Raw genomic sequence first — 20,945 nt, 5'->3', positions numbered from 1 at the left:
ATTAAGAAAATTATGGCGGACTGCTTGCAATGTAGAGCAAGTCACATTAGTGAAGAAAGTACGCTGAAAACACATCTCCTTTGATTCCTTTCAATCTTTTGTGAAAGACATTCGTAATACTTTAAAATTGACAGTAGTTGCCACGCTATTCATTAATTTTATTAGTGTCCCATTAACAATATTATAATTCACGAATAAACATACTAAATTAATTTTATTCCAACACCAATAAATTGTGTGTTAAAAATATTGGATCTCTTCGTTAATTTTCGCTGAATTACCATTAGCATTTAAATTTGCGGCAACAAGAATTTCTGCCATACTCTCTCACCTCCTTCGGACACATTTTGTAGTCTCTACACTTACTATAGTAAGGGGCCACTCTATTTCTATATAAGTTCTACGTTATGTTGTAACTAAAATGTGGATTTTATATATTTACAGAGATATAATTGAAGCAGAAGATAATGCAGTGTGATCTACGTCAGAGAAAAAAGTTTATTGTGACATAGTATTATATTAATAATTAAACAATTTTATTCAGCCTCGATCCTCTATTTGCTTCTTGTATGTTTGGTTCATATTTGAAAACTGAAATTTAAACCAATTCCACCAATCCAATTGTCTTGAAGGTTTGCAGGCGTGCGTAGTTTGGATGACAATAGAAAAAAAATAAACCCCGAGGGGGTGAAAAAATTATCCAGTCATCAATGACCACTACAAAATGTGTGAAATCTCCACACAATTACCTTCTTTACAAAAAGATACAACAAAGTGCGCCAAGTATACGCGTGCGCGCGTAGACGAACAAAAAGAAACTGTCGCAAATTTATTAATGTGCTGTATTTAGGTTTACAAAACTAATGATATACAAAAATTGCGCCAATTATAACAATGGCTATTTATACAAACAAAAAATGTATTAAATAATATTAAGCAGATATATTTTTATTTTATACAAATAAATATTTCACTACCAATAAATATTTTATTCAAAATCTTTGGCTTTGCAAAACCGAAAAAATATTAATTGTCTTAGTATTAATGTATACAATAACTCCCTTATAAACTAAAATACATAAATATATACATACCTATACATATTAGAAACGCAGTCACATTTATTCTACATATATTTAATTCTAATATCATACGCACGCAAATGTACACATGTAGCGTGCGCGTGCAGCACACACACATATACACACATTCACGAACGCACGCACAAGAAAGAAAGAAAAAGATTAATGCAATTTATGCATTTTTATTCAGTCTTGTAACGCCAATTCGGGGCGCAGCGCCAAGTATTTTGAATAAAATATTTATTTGTATAAAATAAAAATATATCTGCTTAATATTATTTAATACATTTTTTGTTTGTATAAATAGCCATTGTCATAATTGGCACAATTTTTGTATATTATTAGTTTTGTAAAGCTAAATATAACACATTAATAAATTTACGACATTTCTTTTTGTTCGTATACTTGACGCACTTTTTTTACCTTTCTTTAAAAAAGGTAAATTTGTGGAGATTAACCAGAACTGGCAAAATATTGGGCCAATAATGTTGCAATGTGGGATGGCACCGCCCTCTTTTGAATAAAAAAAGGTCATCAAAATCGATTCATATGCTGAGGTGTTATGCGGAGACAAAAATATAAAAAAAAGAAAAAAAATACATACGGGTCGAATCTATAACCTCCTCCTTTTTGAAGTCGGTTAAAAAATAACCTATGTTTTCGCGCGATTTGACCTGGAAGTACCCTTAATTACACTGTGAAAGGATCAGAACAAGGGACCGATATACACACATACAGGGTCAACGTTATAAGTTGCAACCCGCGCGCGCGCGCGAACTTGTAAAATGGCAACACCGCCTCACGGACGCATTCATTTTAAGAGTGCAACCGCGCCGATCCCGTTATCCACGTATGCCGTGGTCCAGCAGCGGTATTAGTTGTTACATTTTCTGTCCACATAATGATTACGCGCATCCGGCCTGCGCATTTTCATGTACCATTCCAAAAGATGACATAAACGGAAGCCACTACAGGCGTCGTGTATAATATGTAAAGGGTTAAAACATTCAGACACAAAAATTGTAGAAACAATTCAAAGAATGCTAGAGAAACAGCGACACGTCCCATTAGTTACCCCTTACTTCCGATCTGTGCATGCACTACATTAAGAATAAAATCGCAAAAAAGGAAACCAATTTGTGAAAGTAATGATACAGGGACAACTTATATAAAATATTTAAATAAACAGTTTGTAAAGGCTTGTCGCAACAATTATGGCTAAATAATTGAAAAAAGAAAAATTAAGTAAACGTAAAATTTGGTAACATTTCCATCATTAGAAGGTGATAATTTGTCCCCATTTTATGGCGCAAATTGCATTCCGATATCTTTTGTAGTTCAAAAGTTATGCGAAAAACGCTCCAAATTCATCAACCCGGGCCACTAACGCGTCAGCGAGGTCTAATACCGCTGCTGGACCATTGCATACGTGGATAACGGGATCGGCGCGGTTGCATTCTTAAAATGACTACCGTTTTCTTACCCGTCTGCTACGTTAAATTTAATATTCACTGACGAAAGTCAAAAAGCACCCTCTACTGGCACCTAAAAGACCCTACACTTTCGTCATTGGCTCATAGATGGCGGAAGTATCGGCGCATGGTTGTGTGGAATGTGTCCGTGAGGCGGTGTTGCCATTTTACAAGTTCGCGCGCGCGCGGGATGCAACTTATAACGTTGACCCTGTACATACACTCGACGTTAGAATTAAAGCATCACAAAATTTTCGCCGGAAAATTGTCGATCGTTGAACTGTTATAATTTCGCGAAGAAAACGCGTACATTAACACTGTTGTTGTTTGTTGTTTGTTTTTATTGTTTTCCTGTGTTTTAAGCAGGATGACGTTTCAAGCTTATTTTTGCTTATATTGTCCAACGAACTATAAGTCCCATTTTTTTTGTTCCCTTCCCTCTCCTTCGGGTCCCAGCAGCAGCGCACCGGGAGAAAGGTGGTCCTCCCATCTTTCCCCAGTACACCGCCCCGTGATGCTTAACTTCGGTGATCTAACGAGAACCGGTGTTTTCCATCACGGCTACGGCCGCTGGTACACTAACACTGTTTAACAGTCATCTGGACTTGTAACATTTAATTCCCGTTTCTTATAGACTTTTCTGCACTGAATACGAATCCGCAAACCGTTTTTCGCCATTACCCTCAGTTTTCGAGGAATTCGATTTTGAAAAAAAAAAAATACAAATTCTCAACTTTGAAAATTGTTTGTGTTCAAATAGTACTACATATATAGTTATTCGATTGCTTGTTACGTCAAATTATTCTATGAACCCTTCCGAAAAAAATGATATACGTTATTATTGCATTATGATCATTGAAATATGTTTAAATAACGATCAAAGGGAAAAGGACACCCGAAATGCACAAATTTTTGCAGATACTATCAATTTATTTTAAAAAATAAGGGTCTATACATATACATATATATAGTAGGGTGGGTCGAAAAAATAAAAATTTCGAAACTCGAAACAGCCTACTGGGGAAAACTTGCGTCTGGGGAAGAGAAATGGAGGCAAATTTTTTTTTTGAAATCGGTCATTATTTGACCAAGTTTGGCGACTCCTGTATAGTTTCATAAAATTTGCATATTTCACTGCTGAGCATTAGACAATATTATTTAAGCACATAAACACGTGAAATAGTGTTTTATATATTGTCGCGAAGCGGTGTATCTATGTGTTTCTATATTGGGGCGTAACGAGGATGTATTGAAAGAGGAACATATTTCATTGATTCAAGAGCCGGTCCAACAGCCATTTTGATGAGTAACATTCAATAGCCATTTCTTATAGATTTTGGCGCGCTGAAAACGAACCCGCAAACCGTTTGTCGTTTTGGCATCACCCTCTGTTTTCGAGAAATTCTATTTTGGAAAAAATGGAAATTTCCAATTTTGGAAATCTTTTGAGTGCAAACAGTAATAGTTGTTACCGGTTGCTTGTACCGTCAAATTATACTATGAACCCTCGCGAATACAACGATATAAGTTATTATTGCATTATTAACATTTGAATATATTTTAACAACGATCAAATGGAAAAGGACATCCGAAATGCACCAATTTTTGCAGATCTCTCTCTATATATATCAAAAACTAAGAGTCTAGAGGAAAATCTGACTACTCCACGTGATGTAGCAGACATTTTTCCTTCGGAAAACATCAACAGAAGTGGTAAGTCACATTTTGTTTTCTATACCATAGCGAAAGAGTTTGGCAGAACGTGCGGCGCCGACCATGGTAGTCGCGCGCGATGCTGTCGCTGAGCGGCAGTGGGTACGCCCGCCGTTAATGGCGTCTGTATTGAAAACAAAACGTGTCTTACTACTTCTGTTGATGGTTTCCGGAGGAAAAATGTCTGCTGCATCGCGTGGAGTAGTCAGATTTTCTCCTAGATCCTAAGTTTTTGAAATATATTGAAAGATATCGGAAAAAATTGGTGCATTTCGGGTGATCTTTTCCATTTGATCGTTGTTTAAACATAGTTAAATGTTTATAATTCAATAACTTATATCGTTCTGTTCGCGAGGGTTCATAGAATAATTTGACGCAACGGACAACCGAATAAGTATTACCGTTTCGACACAAAAGTTGTTCAAATTTGAAAATTTGCATTTTTTTTTCAAAATCGAATGTCTCGAAAACAGAGGGTGATGGCGACAAACGGTTTGCGGATTCGTTTTCAGCACACAAAAATCTATAAGAAATGGCTATTGAATGTTAAAGATCAAAATGGCTGTTGAACCGGCTCTGGAATCAATGAAATATGTTCTTCTTTCAGTACAACCACGTTACGTCCCAAAATTAGAAACACATAGATACTCCGCTTCGCGACAATATATAAAACACTATTTTACATGTTTATGTGCTTAAATAATATTTTCTGATGCTCAACAATGAAGTATGTAAATTTCATGAAAATATAAAAAAGTTGCCATACTTGGTCAAAAATTAAAAAACTTTGACTCCGTTTGGGCCCGGTCAAATATTGACCGATTTAAAAAAATTTGGTTTGCCTCCTTTTGTTTTCCCCAGACGCAATTTTTCCGCACTGGGCTGTTTCGAGTTTCAAAAATTTTATCTTTTTCGGCCCACCCTACTATATGTATAGCATTCCACCTCAGAATAGACATACGCCCCTACCGATTTGCGACCGATTTGCGCAGCTCCCACTAGATGTGTACCTATCGATAAATATCGATAATATCGATATGTTACCGATAATATCGATATGTTACCCATAATTCAACATATCGATAATATCGTTAAGATATCATTAAGGAGAATGTACAGGCATATGTGATTGAATACTGCTATTATCCCTTTTACTATTTCGTCACACAATATTCGTCACACTCTGACCAATATAAGAAATTGATCATTTAAATGTATTTATTTTTGTTGGAACTGATAACAGACAACATGTTTGTATGTTTCATATGTAGTCTGCTTCTGCTTTAAAAAGGAATCTGCCCAGCTTTAGAAAATAATCGTTCACTTGGAACAGACGTTGCTGGAATACATAAATATTTTACCACCACCGCCAACATTTTGAAAATATTTCAACCTGAAATATACCTAAAAGTGACTTGAGAAAAAAATGATTTGACTACTCCCCCCGGAAAACATCAACCGAAGTCGTAAGCATTGGTTTGTTTTCAATACAGAAACGAAATATGTAATTTGTTAAAATGTGCGCCGTCGATAGTAGTAGATAACGGCGCGATCCCGCGGGCGGTGATCCACTTGCCGGTCAGCGAAACAGAATCGCTTGAGGCTCGCGTCTGCCACTGTCGGGCCGCACGTTTCGTCAAACTACTGTGCCCCGATGGAAGGAAGTCGGTCGAGAAACTCTAGGGTCCGAATATCAGGTCCAAATAGTATATCCCTATTGGCCGGCGCGACAACGCCGACGAATACAAAGCAGTGATGCCAGAACCGTGGGTTTTCGCCAATGGGCGCTACCCGCACTCTGTGACCCAGCGTACCCCCATTCTACGATCAAGCGTACCCCCTCCTAGCGCCTGTATCGGACTACACAAGCATACCCGTCCCTCTATCCGTGTGCCGTACGCGCTGCCTGGCCGGCGCTCTCCGGCGAGAATTCGTTTTACCGACATCGAAGCGCTTGGGTCACAAGCAAAACGTCCCGAGTTCAAATCCCGGTGCGGATATTCTACTTTTTTCATTAATTATTTTCTAATTTCTCTTTCTATATTCTCAGTAGAATAAAAACTTGAAAACTATTAATTTACAAAGCATTTTCGCAGTGGCTAATGACGACGTTGGTCTTCTGCCTTTTTTATACATAAACAGAGATTTAATATTATCCATAAATAAGATTTATTTCTGTTTATATATAAAAAAGGCAAAAGAGCAACATCGTACATTAGTATTCAACAGTTTTCAAGTTTTTGTTCTACTGAGAATATAGAAAGAGAAGTTAGAGAATAATTAATGAAAAAGGTAGACTCTTCGCACCGGAATTTGAACCTCGGATTTTCTGTTTGCAACCCAAGCTCTAGGACAGGAGTGTCGAACTTCCCCACTCCGAGAGCCGCACGAGTCGGGCCCCCGGTCAGTCGGTTCCCCCACTTATTTTTCTCCAGGCGTTGCACGAGACCCGGCAGGGAGAGAGTGCGGCACCCGGAGGGGAAATTCATCAGAGTGAAGTAGGTGTGGAGGGGGCTGTTCTCCTACGGCTCTACGGAGCAGGCGAAGAGGAGAAGGAGCCACTGCGGCTCGCGAGCCGCTAGTTCAACACCCCTGCTCTAGGATCTCAGTGAAATAAATTCTAGGCGGAGAGCGCCGGCCAGGTAGCGCGTACGGCACACGGATAGAGGGATGGGTATGCTTGTGTGGTGCGGTACAGGCGCTAGGAGGGGGTACGCTTGGTCGTAGAATGGGGGTACGCTTGGTCATAGAGTGGGGGTAGCGCCCGTGGGCGGAAACCCACGGTTCTGGCATCACTGATACAAAGTAAGCCAGCGCTGTCCAACGTAGGGGCCCCTCACGCATCTACTTCCCCTTCCAACCTTCCTTTCGAGCAGCCTGACTTGTCGTCAAGGAAACCGCGCGACGCTGAAAAGGAGACTGCGACATTTCCGTTGACAAGAAAGCTCAGACGACACGCGCGACGCCGACGTTCACTGTTACTTTGAATCGGCCGCGTCTGTGCGCCATGGCAATGGCGGACGATAGTGGGGGACGACTTTTGCCTCTCAAGAGGCAAGTTGGACGGCGCTGAAGTACGCAAACGGGACACGGGCGGGGGGAGCCAATGCGAGCGAAGAACCCCTCTTGCCTCTGTGACATTTCAACCGACTTCTTTCCATCGGGCCACAGTACATATTTCATTTCTATATTGAAAAAGAAAAGTGACTTACTACTTCTGTTGATGTTTTCCGGAGTAATAAAAAAATTAATCCCGACTTAAAAAAAAATGAAAATGTACTAAAAAGTGAGAAATTTTTTTTTCCTTATTTAATCTACCACTCTCCATTTTTTTGAAGTCGGCGCCATATTTAATTTAAAAATCAAATTATTACATTTGTACGTAAATTAAAAAAAACTGTACAGATATTTACAAACATACTGCATTTATATAACAGTAAAGAGCAAAACGCGATAGCGAAAAATACTCTGAATATCATCTTTCCTCGATTAAATCCTTATATATTATTCTGTGTAGTTAAATTAATAACCGCTAGAGGGCGAATGTAAAGCAACTGCATTTTATGTGCGATACATTACTCGAAAGTGAAGGTAGAGAGTTGCAGATTTAAGTATGGCTGGTTAAGAATGTTCTTCTTACATGCAAATATTGAGAAATTGTTTTTTTCTCAGGTCTTTTTATGTCTTAGTTATTGTTTGAATCAATAATTTTTTAAGTAAAACTTACAGTAAAGAGCTGTCATAATCTTTTTTTTTAAACTTTTATTAAAATCTGATTAGGTATCATTTGTATTGTGTAAAAATGGCGTCGACTTAACAAAATAAAGAGTCGTAGATTAAATAAGGAAAAAATTATTTTTTACTTTTTAATGCATTCTTATTTTTTTTGGAGTTGGTTTCAATTTTCTTTTGAATTCTTTAATTCTTACTCTTTAGTTATTTAAGTTATATAACTACATTCATTTAAAAAATATGGGTAGGCCTACGAAAGGAGCTGCTCGTAAAAACAAGAACCGTTTGCTAGAAACGGAAGATTCCAAAAAATAGCGATTTATAAGTGAGAATAAGGATGTTTTAAATTCGTTGAGTCAACAACTGAACGCGAAGAAATTCTCTCTAAAATGTGAGAATACATGAAATATCAGCGGGGCATCACACTCTTTCGAATAAAAAAAGATCTTATTTTGGCCAATCACCCACTAAAATGATTACCACCTCTGGCGAAACACCCTGCATAAGTTATCATTTTTCAATATTTCAATTAAAGCGTAACAGCATTGTGCAGGATATATTGTGCTATCCCATATATTTTCTTCAGCGTATTGTAGTCCAGTCGTTTATTTTACTATCGTAAAATGTATCAACATTTTAGGAACGTATTCTATTGTTTATTCTATACCGTTAAGCAACTAGTTCTTGATCAGGCACTAACTTTTGATCAGTTCATGAAATAAATCGTTCTTTTAAGCTTATGTCAATAAATAATTGTTTGAAATAATTACTAACATAAAAATTGATAATTCAAAAATATATGTGTTGTATATGAAATCAGTTAGAATTGTTAATTTTCGTGAAAATAAATGTGCAAGGTAGCCCACTTGAAGGAAACCCCTGTTGAACGCCATCTCTTACTGTTCGAAGTAACAGATCACCACCGATATCAAAGTCAATCTCTTTGCTGGTTGTTGCGGTATTATAGGTTATTTTCATACATTTTGCTTATAATAGTTTACTTTACAATGTAGTGCAAGAATTTTAGTATTATATGTATCACTTTGTTTGAAAAGTCAGTGATCATTATTTAGTTCCATTTTTTTCTTGCGGAACTAATTTTTGATCACATGAATAAAAAATAGGTTAGGACATTATAAAATTATAAAAAAAAAATTTAGATGGTATAATACTAAAAATAAGTTTGTTTGGTACTTTCTTTTTAATTAGTATGGCTTTCTGATCAAATATTAGTACCTTACCTGATAAGAAATTAGTTCCCATGTATTTTAGATGATCAAAAACTAGTTCGTAGTCACCTTATTATTCCATACCTTATAAATAATTAAATTATATTTATTTTCAACTTTTTAAACTTTTTCCTTAAAGTTTAAACATTAATTCATCTTTTAGTATAAAAAAGTATATGGTTTAAAGTTTTTATAGGTTAAAAATAAATATTAAAGCGGAAAGCCCTCTAAACTGATCAAAAACTAGTTCCTTAACGGTAGATAGAAAACACGCATATCGCATGAATAATATTTGTTCGTAAATCTATTAATTCTGAAACTATTTTAGATCTTAGAAATAAGTAACGATAAAGTGAGGTTAAGGCATTTGATACTGTACGAATTTCCAAAGAACAGTAATTCATCGCTGGCTGCTAAAATGATGTGTAGATGTATAAAATGACGAGACTCATTAAATTTGAAGGCAGCAATTGTTCAAAAAAAGGTCTACGTTAACGAAGAGACGCGGAATTGTTTTGTATTAAGCAATGATCTGTCGATCGTTTATATTGGTTGTGATTATTATTCATCTTCCAGATTTGTTAGATTCAACATTATCCGATTATTATACGATCTAACACTTTTTCAATGTAAAAAGATCGAAGCGTTTCGACGTCGGCATTAACTAATTAACTGACGTAGGGGACATTAATTAATTAATGGCAGATGGGGAAAGATTATGGAAGGAAATAGAAAATTTCCATTGGAAACTGCATCATTGTTTAAATTTAATAGTCTGATAGAATACAGCAACTTTTAATTTCGTCCCCCGCCTCAAAGAAGAAAACGCTAAGAACATAAATTGATTCTATACGATTCAGCATATGCATAGTATATGAACACTGTTCATAGATACGACATTCTTGCGTCTCGTGTGACTATATCACAGCTAATGTTCCATGGTTTCTGATTTGAACTTTGAAGTAACTGCTCCTATTAAATGTAATCTTATCGCGTCTAGACTTTCTGATTAATTATTTATGTAAAATGGGACGGGCAGATTCCACCAGAATTATTCTTATATTTGTTGTAATGACTCATCAACACCACCCGAGGTCTAATCTTCCTAACTCTTTTTCGTATTAAAGGGGAAAGTGACAATCGAAAATAAAGACTATTTCCAAGGTATTCTATTATAATGAAATGTAACTTTCTACGAAAAATCTTTATTACCAACTGAAGATACATATATTTAACTAATATTTTATACTTCTAGATTGAACATTTTTTGGATAGTATGGCCACAGGATACAATAATGTTGGGCTCTGCAAAAAAAAATGTACAAAACGGAAGATCGTGTAAGTTTCCAACGTTTTCTCTGAATTGGAAATTTCGAACGTTTTCTTAAAGTATATTACAATAACTTCAGTAAACCGTACAGATTTAAAAAAATATTAATTTTTGAAGAAATGGCGAACTTTGAAAGAAGAGGTATAAAAAATCAACATATTTTTTCAATGTTACGGTTAGATAAATTATTCGATTAAAACACTTGTAGGCTTAACTATTTAGAAATAATTGGTAATTATTAAGAAGTTTTCCATCCTCATCGATTTCAATGATTTTTGGATAGATAAGATTCTGAACAACTTTTTCCTATACATGTTACTGCCGCTCGACTTTCGTTTCCGAGATATTTGCCAAAAACTTCTGTTGATTTATTCCGATCCAACGCATTCCACTTTCCAACTTGTCCCGGGTATTAGTATTGGTTGGGGCTAGATTAGTGCGAGGGGCGCGTAAAGCATGATAGCGAACTGATGTGAGTTTAGAGATTTGAACCAGAAACTTGCGGATGCCGCCTGTCAACACCCCGACTCATATCGGTTCGCTACATGCTTTACGCGCCCGGGAGCAGGCGCGCGCCCCCCGCACTAATCTAACCCCAACCAGTGATGCCAGAACCGTGGGTTTTCGCCCACGGGCGCTACCCCCACTCTAGGACCAAGCGTACCCCCTCCTAGCGCCTGTACCGCACCACGCAGGCATAGCCATCCCCCTATCCGTGTGCCGTACGTGCTGCCTGGCCGGCGCTCTCCGGCGAGAATTCGTTTTACCGACAACGAAGCGCTTGGGTCACAAGCAAAAAGTCCAGAGTTCAAGTCCCGGCGCGGATATTCTACTTTTTTTCTTTAATTATTCTCTAATTTCTCTTTCTATATTCTCAGTAGAACAAAAACTTGAAAACTGTTAATTTACAAAGCATTATCGCAAATGGCTAATGTACGATGTTGCTCTTCTGCCTTTTTTTCTACATAAACAGAAATATATCTTATTTATGTATAATATTAAATCTCTGTTTATGTATAAAAAAAGGCAAAAGACCAACATCGTTATTAGCCAGCTGCGAAAATGCTTTGTAAATTAACAGTTTTCAAGTTTTTATTCTACTGAGAATATAGAAAGAGAAATTAGAGAATAATTAATGAAAAAAGTAGAATCTTCGCATTGGGATTTGAACCTCGGTGAAATGAATTCTCGGTGGAGAGCGCCGGCCAGGCAGCGCGTACGGCCCACGGATAGAGAGACGGGATGCTTGTGTGGTGCGGTACAGGCGCTAAGAGGGGGTACGCTTGGTCGTAGAATGGGGGTACGCTTGGGCATAGAGTGGGGGTAGCGCCCGTGAGCGAAAACCCACGGTTCTGGCATCACTGGCCCCAACCAATACTAATACCCGGAACAAGTTGGAAAGTGGAATGCGTTGCATCGGAATAAGTCAAAAGAAGTTTTTCGCAAATATCTCGGAAATAAAGGTCAGCTTCGTCATTTGTTTTGTCCCATACTGGCGCATACACTGCCACGGACGCGTACTGTAGGTAGGTATACGGCAGAATACATTGTGCAGTAGCAGCAGTTTTTCGCGAATATCTCGGAAACGAAGGTCGAGCGGTGGTAACATGTATAGGAAAAAGTTGTTCAGAATCGTGTCCCCGACAACGTATCCAAAAATCATTCAAATCGGCGAGGGTGGAGAACTTCTAAATAATTAACAAATAATTTTATTACGAATATTCCCTGAAAGTTTCAAGTGAATCCGATAAAAATTGACTGAGTTATTAATCCGCTCGTTTAAAAAATTCCGTTTCGAGATAATCGCGTTCAAAGTTTTGGCAGAAGTTATTTTCTGCAACTCAAAGATCGCAGCTGTATACTATACCCACGTGCATTACGAAAAGTAGCACGTTTTAATTTTCTTACGAAAAACAGCACGTTTGTCTTAGTTGTTACGAAAACTATCGCGTTTCGTCTTTCGCTGCGAAAACTAGCACGTTTGAACGGTTTGCCACAAAAAGTAGCATGAAACATCGAGCGCGTCAACTTAAATACCTTCCGATGCGTTTTTTATTTAGTACTAGGTCGGTAATTTATTAAACATTAAAATACCGTACTTAAATTATGTAAATTAAAATTTTCATACGTGTTTCCTTTTGGAGATTAGATGGAGTTATTATTTATTAAACAATATTTTCAAAAATTGAATTTTTCGATACAAAATGCACTTCAACAATTTAAACCAACCACGCGCCGAAACGTGATAGTTTCTGCAGCAGAACCCAAAACGTGTTATTCTTCGTGGTGAAACAGGATAATATGCTAGTTTTCGTGAAAGTGACTAGTAAGTGTGAAATGCTGAACATAGGTTTTTATCTTACATAGTTTTCCTATTCTAGAATCACTATCAACAATAGAAATAGACACAAATAGTTAAGACAATCCCACCGAACAAGCGTAAACACTGTAAGTGCACAAGACTGATTCAATACGGTAGGTAAAGGTTATTAGGTTAATCTAGGGACTAGGCTTAAGAGAGTATATTTTGTCTAAGTACATTAATATAGTAAGACTATTTACATATGTTATGTACATACTATTATTTTCTTAATAAAGTTTATTATTATTAATTAGCATGAATTTGATAAACTTTGCATGTGAAAGGTGCAGGTAGGTATTCAAATGAAAAAAAACAAAAAAATAGTACCAACAGTGAGACGCGAACTGGCGACCTCATACGCTTACTAGTCGGGAGCGCTACCCACTGGCCCACGCTGCTTCTTGGTCATTGTTTTCTATCAAAATATAAGGGAACTCGACATTTTTCAAAGTCGATTTTCTCGAATTTGGGGGGGGGGGGAGAAGCGCACCTTACTGCTTTGGAAAATTAAAATCTGAATGAAGACCTTCACGTACACTAAGTATAAACAATTTCTGAGTTTGCAGGTCCTGAAGGTCCCCTTGTCAGAGAGATGACGCCCGGCACCCCGTGGCGAAAAGAACACCCCCAACCAAGTATTATGGCTTTCGACATGGCCGTCTGTAGTACAGGCCAGAACATAGTGAATTTGGCAACGCTGTCATCAGTCCTATTAGATTTTTTCTGAAGCCTTTCGCGCGTTATGTCACGGCCGTCGTGGTACCGGTCGGAACATAGTCATTGGACTGATGGTTGTTCGAAATGCGGTGTTGCAACATCGTAGTGTCTGGCCTGTACTACAGACGGCCGTGCTTTCGACCCTCGAAGGGACTGGAATACCCATTAATAGTCAGAAATGTTCAAGTTTCACATTTCTCATCGGATCATTGCGAAAATGACACCAATCGATTCCTTATGTTTCACCGATGAAAATAATACCAAGAACAACGGAAATCGGACCATAATGAAGGAAATCACATGAAAAATTGATTTACATCATTTCAAACTAACTTCGTTAAAAATGGTCCGATATACCTAACATTTGGCATGATTTTAATCGGGAGAACTATCATGCACTATTTAAAATTTAGATTTTTATATTTACGTACATTACATCATTAAAAAAAGTATTGCCACTGGATTCCTAAGGTTTTTACAATAAAAGTCTGTCCAAACGCGATGTTGTTCAAACTAGTTTTAAACGATTTTATATTAGCTTCAGTCCTCTGTCCGTTTGGTAAAGAGAAAAACTCAATTTTAAGCCATTTCCCCAAATCTAATAGGCTTAAAACTTTGCAGGCATACGTAGTTATAATGACAATACAAATTTTTTATAAAACTCACCCTTGGGCATGTGAAAAAAATTGCATTCCCTACAATAAAAACACATAACCACAGATTCAAACGACTTGAAACCAGTCTCTCGCCCACTTCTCGAAAACGACAAGAAGTCCCTGCATTGCCTAATAGTAGCATCGCGAATTCCGTAAATACACAATTTATCGAGAAATGATCCGACACGTACAAATATTTCAATTCTTCACGATTTTTTTTGTTGCGAAACTCAAACACTAACAAGTAAATAAAACATTTATAAAAAAATAATTTTAAGTTAAACGATTTTATTTAATTTGATCGAAAATACACTAAAAATTAAAAAATATGTTGCTTCTTGTACCACAATTGCGATGGTGATGTCACATTAAATACAATCGCGGGGTAGGATATTTCATAACAAGATACGAACCAATTTAATAGAGAATCAAGCGTCGAAATGAGCGATGAAATATCCTGCCCCACGATTTTATTTAAAGTGACACCACCATCGTAATTGTAGTACAAGAAAAGACTTATTTTTTAGTTTTTAATGCATTTTCGGTCAAATTAAATAAAATCGTTTAACTTAAAATTTTCTTTTGTATATTTTTTCTACCTCTTGAAATAGTTTCCACGTTCTGCAAATCACTTTTGAATTTCTTATTATTAAAACTAAATAGGCAGGATAACGTAGTGTTCGGGCACATTTTAATCAGGAAAATTTAAAATCCATTGGTACCACTTTCATCAATGTAGGTACAATGCAAAATATAAAATATGCATAATATTAATAATACGTGACTCATTCCGAGTGCCGAGCTTCTCGCTTGCGACAGGTCTTTGCGCTACATAAACATAGAATGTAGGGGATATTATCTCAAGCCACGGGTTGCCATATAAAGGGAATTAATGGCGGCGTAAACACCATATGACGTGTACGGAGTAGGAGAAGGGGAACACGCTACACTCTAGAGCAATAACGGTATAGGTATTTGTGCTGGTGACGTTGTGACGTATCTATGTATATACCACAATTCACGCATGGCGTGCACAAGTCGGTTAGCGTATATAGGTCTATGTGACGTCATGTATTCCGCACGCGTAGAGAATTCCCTGATAACCCTGCTCGAGCCCTTAAGGGGTTACGCCACCCTGAGGCACTCGAAACAGCACTAAACTAGACGATTTTTTTTTACTGATACTATGAGGTTGGAAATCATTTCTTTTTTTCTTATGTGTAGAACATGTATTAGTGCATATATTGTATAAGTACTGTACACAAATATTAAAAAATGACCGAGTTATTTGTTGTCCCGCGGAGCTCGTCCGCCGTTACACGCGTGACTGATATAACAAATTATAACGCCCAGGCTCATCTGAAATGAAAAACATGATGATTTTCGTGTTCCTTAATAAAATTCCTACAATGTAGCATACCGATTTTAGAAAAAAAATTATTCCATAAATGAGAGCAAGGTGAAGAAAATTATTCGTTTTTCACCTGACAAAACGAACTTAAAACATTTATTATATACGAAAGGGTTGTCGCATGAAAAAAATGACATGCTACATTGTAGACAATACCATTATGAATATGCGTGCCAAGTTTGAAATTAATCGGACAAATAGTTTTGAAGATATTTGATATATCACCTTTGAAAATGTAGTTTCGAGAAAAATGCAAAAGAAGAAAAGTAGAATGGTCCTTACATGCTGCGGAATATCGACATCCGCGCCTCCTTTAAAGTCTATAACTCGGTTACTTTGGGGAATTTTTGCGTCTACCACGACTTAAATTATTCTTAAAACTTCAGGTAATAAGAAAATGCAAAGAAAAAAAAAATCGTTTTATAAAAACTTTCAGGGTGGCGTAACCCCTTAATCGGATAGTATTGTATTAGAAGAGTTCAAATATGTCAAGTCTACAATCTATCACCAATAGTAACACCACTTGCATCAATCGATATGCAGAGGTCAGCTCAATCAATTAGGTAATTTATGAAAAATATTAATTTAATTAAGAAATGAATGTTTAATGTATCTATACGCAAAGTTGGACGTCACTTAGATATGAAATATTATTTAACCCAGAAATCGAATTAAAAATTCCTTATATTTATTGAAATGAATTTACTTTGGTTTATTCGAAACAAATTTATTATATGAATAAAAATACCTTTTTCTTTAAAAGAAAACTTTTCACCTTCACTTTCGAATAAATTTCTTATTCTTATCTCTGTCTTTAGTCGAATTTAATTCGATAAACTATATACGAACTACATACAAATTTAGTTGGATCTGATAATGTTATCAATAAAATGTGTACATGCATATATATTAATCATTTTCGAAATTATTCGAATAATTACGAAGAAGTATTCACCCAAAATTATTATCTGTGTTAAATCGTTTAATTCGAATAATTCCTGTTGTTAATACAATTTCGCTATTCCTAATAAATTATGCTCCTCACAGTATTTGAATAATTTGTATTTGTATAATAAGTTGAGTTATTTGTTGAAAAACTTTCGAATCATTTATTCGAATAATTTTAGACACATTTTCGTTGCTCCTTTTTAACTCCTCTTAATGTATTATAATAATGATCAATACTATTAATCGTACACTAATTAAATTATAACAATGGATAGCACATAGTGCAATTGCTTTATGCAACAAACGATCTATTATTCGGATAATTAATATATAATTATTTAATTGATTTTTTCATTACTCATTTACTTTTTAATGTTCATAACTACCAAGCATACAGCACGAATATTATTTAAATATTATGTAAGATAAAACCAAATTCATATCTTCTGCTTTATAGAAAATATTCAGAGTTTCGTTTAAATTTCGAATATAGGTGGAGGCAATACATAGAAATTGTACTTTCATTTTAACGGAGCAGGTTGTTTTTGTTCCACGAATAACGGATACAAATATTATACGTTTTGTTCCTTGTTTGAAATTTTTATCTATGATAAGTTTTACCCATGTCTGGGTCATCGATCGACACGTGATGTGTCGACCCAAAATTAAACGATACACCACATCGCAATGTAGTATATCGTTTAAATTTGTATTCGTATTAAGTCTTATCCTTATCGAAATAAACATACATACGAAATTTATATTAGGAAACGTATTATCGATAATTTAAGTATAAAATGTAGTAACATTGCACATGTATTTACAAGACAATACATATGTTTTATATTCAATTTTTTTCTGCAATAAAAGCATTACTACTTATTTAATAACTAAATACGTGGAAAACATTGTAGTTAAGACTACGCACAGATATAGTAACAATATATTTGTTGCGGTACGGGCTACCAATTCGAGGCAAAAAGTCTCGGATAACGCGATAATAGCTTTAATCTAAGGACAAGAAATGTGTATTCAGAAAAATAAATCCTGCAAAACTTTCCACAATGTGCAAAATGTTATTAAAGAAAACCTTAATCTTTGCCGAAGAATATTGCAACAGGTAATATCAATGTTAGTGGCTCAAGGTTAAACAACAAAGGATAAATGAATGTGACCGACTATTGATCAGCAATCGGACTTATTCGACGTTTTAATCATTGTGGAATAAATTCTGTAAAATTTATGGGCATCTATTGCACCATTATTGTTGCACTGCTATAACAATAAATCGATAATTGAACGAAGAACGGTGGGAACGCGACACATACGTATCGGCGTTTTCACAAACGAGTTTCGTTAACCTCCACGGAGTTCGATGCTCACCAAGTCGAGCATAAATTTATCGATCGAAGCATTTCTTGTAAGTATCAACGCTGTTACTACTGACTTACTTTTCGTTGTTCGAGCTGTTCCAATTGGGATACACAGTGGAATGTAGGAGCCGTGAACGGTGGTACAGACGACGGAGGAATAACGAGATTGTCACTTCGATGCCAGAGGCATGTGTATTTGACGGGTGTACAAGCCGGTACGCATTTGTGAGTAATCTTCAGTCGATTGCCGCGTGATGGCCACGTGTTTCGACAAGTCGATGTTCTTCCACTGCAGGTTCCAGCGATATCGGTCACTATACGAGGGAGCAGCTTTATGGGCGCATTCAAGGCCGCGAGATTCTCCCTACCTTCCGAGTTAGATAATCCCCCTGCGCGTCTTCGTGTCATGGTTCGCAATGAATCTTTTGTGTTTCATATCTTCTTTTACAGTGGAACTTATTCCGTATCAAAATTTCTACTTTTCTAAAATCAAATTCCTTGTACAATCTAGCAATATTATCATACTATCGTACTATCATACTATTATACTATCATACTATCATACTATCATACTATCGTACTATCATACTATCATACTATTATAGTATTATAATGCAGCTGCAGCGTTTGTTTGTATGGACACACAAGTCTTAAAAAGTACTGAACCAATCATTACGAAATTTGAACTAAAGTATACTTGTACAACAAGAACGGACATATGCTATGTTTTATCACGTAAAATATAATTAATCTGGGCTATACTTCCGAATGGCCCCAGTGGCCGATCGACACGTGGCTTGAGGGGAAGGGTGGGGAGGGTCTGTGGACCCTAAATCTAAAATTGTTGCTTCGGGAATTTATTAGTTTCCGAGATATTAATAAAAAACTTTTAGTATGTCTGTTAACTTAATCCGAAATAACGCATTCCACTTTTCAACTTGTTCCGGGTATTAGTATTGGTTGGGGCTAGATTAGTGCGGGGGGCGCGCGTGTAAAGCATGGTAGCGAATCGATGTGAGTTTGGGAATTTGAACCAGAAACTTGCGGATGCGATCCATCCTATTATACAGGATGGATACCTATTACTCCATGCTCTGGAGGAGTGATTCTACAGGCCAAAATAAGACGAAAATATAGAATACAATTTTTTAATATCGCACTTCGTTTTCGAGAAAATAGGCTTTGAATTTCAGTTAAATACGCGTGCCTTTTAGCGCCTGAGGGGCACGCGGAGGTAAGGAGAACGCGGCCAACTGTCCGTAGAATAATTTGGGGGGGGGGGGCAGGATGGATCCCCGTTAGAGCTACGTGTACGCAGTTAAAAAAAATTAACAATAATTTTTTATTCATATTTCGGACACTAATAAATACCCGAAGCTACAATTTTAGATTAGGGTCCACACCCCCTCCCCTCCCCTCCCCTCAAACCTCGTGTCGATCGGCCACTGGGGCCATTCGGAAGTATATCCTTAATCTGTGTAATATGTACATAAAGAAGTCATGACTCGGCCGGCTGCGATGGGTACTACGCGACATGACCGCCAGGCGGCGACCCGGCCGAGCGTTTCTCACAGGTGGGATACAGCAGCCAAATATTTTATTCAAAATACTTGGCGCTGCGCTCCGAATTGGTGTTGCTAAACTGAATAAATATGTATAAATTGCATTAATATTTTTCTTTCTTTCTTGTCTCAGTGGTATCTTGTCTTGTTTTATTATTTATACCAAGACAATTAACATTTGTTTGGTTTCGCAGCGCCAATTATTTTCAATAAAATATTTATTGGTATTGAAATATTTATTTCTATAAAAATATATCTGCTTAATATTATTAAGCGCAGTTGGAAAGCACCGAATCTTACATTGCGCTACACAGTGTCGCCTTTGCACGCTGCGGGAAAGCACCTTTATGTACTTACAGTTCATTTTGATTTCACATCTTTTTTTAATTTTGTGATTATTATTATCTTCTATTTTTTTGCGATTTATTTGATTTCATGTGCTTGGTGTAATTTTTTTACTTTTTTCAAGTTTTTTTATGGAGAACTCACTTCTTTTTACAAAGATAGATTGCATAGGGAATGACTTCAGATAAGGATAAAGCAAAATTATGTATGAGTGAATACAACTACAGATTCATTGATATTTAATTGGTTTACGCTAAACAAGTAAAGAACACATCAAAGAAAAAGTGAACTACCTACTACCGATTAGCAAGGCAAATGAATACAAAAGCGAATAAATAACCTAAATGAACAAAAATAATAATAAAATAATAATAAAAATAGAAAAATAAAAATAATAAACAATTCATAACTCGACCATCTCTCCTTTCTGCAGCAAGAGATGGTCTTCTCGTTAGCTTTGAGAGGCACTCTGCTTTGACAGGCACTAACTCTTAATGTGGCCAAATACTTTGGCTGCATTGTCCCTCAATATCTCTACTATCTTATTATCCCAAACATTAAACGAAACTAAACTTAGAAGTATATTTTAAATATGATTCTGTACACCGCTGTTTGACAAAGAAGGTTATATTTAACCTCAATTTACCCTTTAAAGCTTATAAATCCAGAAAAAACACAGAAGGAAGCGTCAGAATGGTCGTAGAGGGTCGCCTGTTTACGAGCAGTCACAATGGAAAGGGATGCGGATCGCCAGGTATCGTTAGAAATGTTCGTTCGCTGCGTTCCTACCGTCGCGAACATCCTCGAGAACGTTCGTACGCGGAGTTCTGTTCGTGTTCGCGGCGGTGTGAACACGACGAAAACAGACGAAAACGTTCGTGAACAATGTTTTTGTTCGTGTTCGCCTTAGTGGAGACCCGGGGTTAGGATGTCTCTGTTTCTAAAACATAATTTTTTTGCTAGGAAGGGGGGCTTTCGAGAGCACCTATTGGATGTGTGGAGGCTCCCGTCAA

General features: G+C 36.6%; 1 protein-coding gene across 4 annotated transcripts in view; it reads right to left on the bottom strand.

The window, feature by feature from the left end:
* LOC143367016 (uncharacterized) overlaps positions 1-20,945 on the bottom strand; it is a 92,099-nt gene that overhangs the window by 30,775 nt on the left and 40,379 nt on the right. Inside the window, exon 1 of one of the 4 annotated variants that reach the window (XM_076808609.1) lies at positions 18,104-18,334. The exons of 1 other annotated variant lie outside the window; for it this stretch is intronic. The gene's annotated coding sequence lies outside the window, so the exon portion shown is untranslated. Of the gene's footprint in view, positions 1-18,103; positions 18,335-20,945 lie in introns of those variants that run through there. 2 more of the 4 variants (XM_076808607.1, XM_076808606.1) reach the window with 2 other exon arrangements.

This window comes from Andrena cerasifolii, chromosome 3 (genome assembly GCF_050908995.1).
Source record: "Andrena cerasifolii isolate SP2316 chromosome 3, iyAndCera1_principal, whole genome shotgun sequence".
NCBI classification, from domain to species: Eukaryota; Metazoa; Arthropoda; class Insecta; order Hymenoptera; family Andrenidae; genus Andrena; species Andrena cerasifolii.
The sequence above is the reverse complement of the archived record's forward strand: the minus strand, read 5'-3'. Positions and strand labels throughout refer to the sequence as shown.